Consider the following 3,246-nt stretch of genomic DNA (forward strand, 5'->3'; position numbering starts at 1 on the left):
GTAGTAATTGAACAAACTATGAAGCACCTCTCCCACTAAAGATAAATCAATCTAGTTAGCCAAACCAAATGGATAGTCCGGAGAGAAATACAAAGCTATCATAATCAAGCATGATAAAGTTCAGAAAAGACTCAATTACTTTCAATGAATAATCTGATCATATACCCACAATTCATCATATCCCAACAAACACACCTCAAAAGAAGATTACATCAGATAGAATTCCAAGAAGATCGAGGAGAACATTGTATTGAAGATCAAAAAGAGAGAAGAAGCCATATAGCTACTAGCTATGGATCTATAGGTGTGTGGTGAACTACTCACACATCATCGGTAGGGCAGCAAAGTTGATGTAGAAGCCCTCCGTGATCGATTCCCCCGCCGACATAGTACTAGAAAAAGCCTCCAGATGGGATCGTGGAAGAACATAAGCTTATGGCGGCAGAAAAATTGTTTCGGGTTGCACTCTGGGGATTCCCAATATTTCAGAATTTATAGAAGTGGAATTAGGCCAGATAGAGCCACGTGAAGCCCACAAAGGCATCAGGGCACGCCTACCCCCCATGGTGTGCCATGTTGCCTTGTCGTCTCCTCGTATGTCGTCTGGTCTCCTCCTGAAGCTTCCATGTTCTCTTTTGTCCCAAAAAATTGTCAAAAAGTTTCGTAGCATTTGGAGCCCGTTTGGTACTGATGTTCTGGCAAACCAAAAACAGGCAAAACAATAACAACTGGCATTAGACACTTGGTTATAGGCTTTTTTGCAAAAATGATATAAAATTGCATATTAAAGCATATAAAGTATCCAAAATGGGTAATATAATAGGATGAAATAATCAAAAATTATCAATACGTTGGAGACGTATCAGGTGGTCGCGTTTTCAAAAGTGATCAAGCAAGCCGACCAAGGATTTTATTTAGAGCTACAGGCTCTAGGGCATAGACATCTCGAAGTGCGTGTTTTCTTTCCTTCTTTGAGATGTGGGTGACGTAGATCATATTCACATCCTTGACATCGGAAGGGAACTGCTTCTGGCCTTTGTTGCTCGGCCTCCGAGGTTCATCCTCGTCGTCGCTATGGGACTGGCTTTGGCTCTAGCCTTCGACCGCCACCTTGCCGGCCTACTTGATGACCCAATAATTCTGGTTAGTATGTATGGACGGCTCGTCCGAAGTGCCATGAATTTGGCAAGGACTATCGATAATTTTGTCGAGCACGCTAGGACAGTCCTTATTTCCTTTAAAGGGCTTCTTTTTATGGCCAGCCTTGGCGTTGCTAAACACAACATTGGCTGCTACATCCTCGGCATCATTGCCGCTATTTTTATGCCGGCACTTGTTCTTATTGCGCCTAGGCTTGCCGTTGCCATCGCGCACCTCCGAGGGTCCAGCTTCGTTGCCATGAGAGTTCTGAGCTGGTACTTCTTGAACTTGAATTGGTTTTTCCCTTGAAGAGGAAAGGGTGATGCAGCAAAGTAGAGTAAGTATTTCCCTCAGTTTTGAGAACCAAGGTATCAATCCAGTAGGAGACAACAAACAAGTCACCGAATACCTTCACAAACAATCTAGCAACTTGCATCCAACGCGATAAAGGGGTTGTCAATACCTTCACAGTTACTTGCAAAAGTGAGATGTCATAGAGTTAGATAAATGGTAAAGTAAATATTTTTGGTATTTTTGATTAATAGATCGGAAAGTAAAAGATTGCAAAGGAAGTAAATCGGGAACTAAAACTGTAGATCGAAAACTTATATGATGAAAAATAAAAGATCATATGATGGAACATAGACCCGGGGGTCATAGGTTTCACTAGAGGCTTCTCTCAAGATAGAAAATAATACGATAGGTGAACAAATTACTGCCGAGCAATTGATAGAAAAGCGCAAAGTTATGATGATATCTAAGGCAATGATCATGAATATACGCATCACATCCATGTCAAGTAGACCGAAACGATTCTGCATCTACTACTATTACTCCACACATCAATCGCTATCCAGCATGCATTAGAGTATTAAGTTCATAAAGAACGGAGTAATGCATTAGTAAGATGAAATGACGTAGAGGAATTAACTCAAGCAATATGATGAAAACCCCATATTTTTGTCCTCGATGGCAACAATACAATACGTGCCTTGCTACCCCTACGGTCACTAGGAAAGGACACCGCAAGATTGAACCCAAAGCTAAGCACTTCTCCCATTACAAGAAAAAACAATCTAGTTGGCCAAACCAAATCGATAGTTCGAAGAGACTTGCTGTCAGCGTCCTGGGAACGGGGCTCCCCAGACTTGCCTGCCCGCAGCCCGCTGCGTGGCTAAGCCAGCAGGCCGTACGACCCATCTTCATCAACAAGGCATCCAAGACCCTCGCGAGGGGCCAAGCCTCGCGAGGCGGACGACACAAGACCTCCTCTTGAGCGGCCTAGTCAGGAAGGCTCACGAGGAGCAGAGATATCAAGGTGAGGCGAACCTCATGAGGCTCTTGTGACGTGAGCCATGACGATCAACACCAGGCGGGCGCCAGCACGCACAACGGCCTTGTTTCCTCTTTGGTGCTAAGGAAACCAGCACAGGCGAGGAGTACCGAGGCATCATGCAAAGGTTGCCATTTTGGTGCAACAAGACCAAGACCAGAAGGACGGCATGACAGAGGTCATCATGGAGCCCAAGACGGCGTCACCACCAGAGCCTTTGGCAGGCGAAGACCACTTTTGTCAGGATAGCTTGTACTAGCTGCCCCCTTCAAATTTGCCCGCGATTGTTGGCTCCCTTCCCGCTCAGGATTTGGGAAGAGGACTAGGGCCTCTATAAGTAGGACTAGCCACCACCATAGGCAAGAGACGAGATCTGAGATCACTCTTACCGACACAAGTTAGCCAAGCACAAGAACACCTCAACCTCAGGAGGCTGTTCTTCCCATTGTATTGTTCATCATCATCCCAAGAGGCAATCCACCACTGATACGTCTCCAACGTATCTATAATTTTTGATTGCTCCATGCTATATTATCTACTATTTTGGACATTATTGGGCTTTATTATCCACTTTTATATTATTTTTGGGACTAACCTATTAACCGGAGGCCCGGCCCAGAATTGCTGTTTTTGCCTGTTTTAGGGTTTCTAAGAAAAGGAATATTAAACGGAGTCCAAACGGAATGAAACCTTCGGGAACGTGATTTTCTCACCGAATACAACTCAGGAGACTTGGACCCTACGTCAAGCCAATTAACAGGAGGCCACGAGGT

This window comes from Triticum dicoccoides, chromosome 2A (assembly GCF_002162155.2).
Source record: "Triticum dicoccoides isolate Atlit2015 ecotype Zavitan chromosome 2A, WEW_v2.0, whole genome shotgun sequence".
Classification (NCBI taxonomy): Eukaryota; Viridiplantae; Streptophyta; class Magnoliopsida; order Poales; family Poaceae; genus Triticum; species Triticum dicoccoides.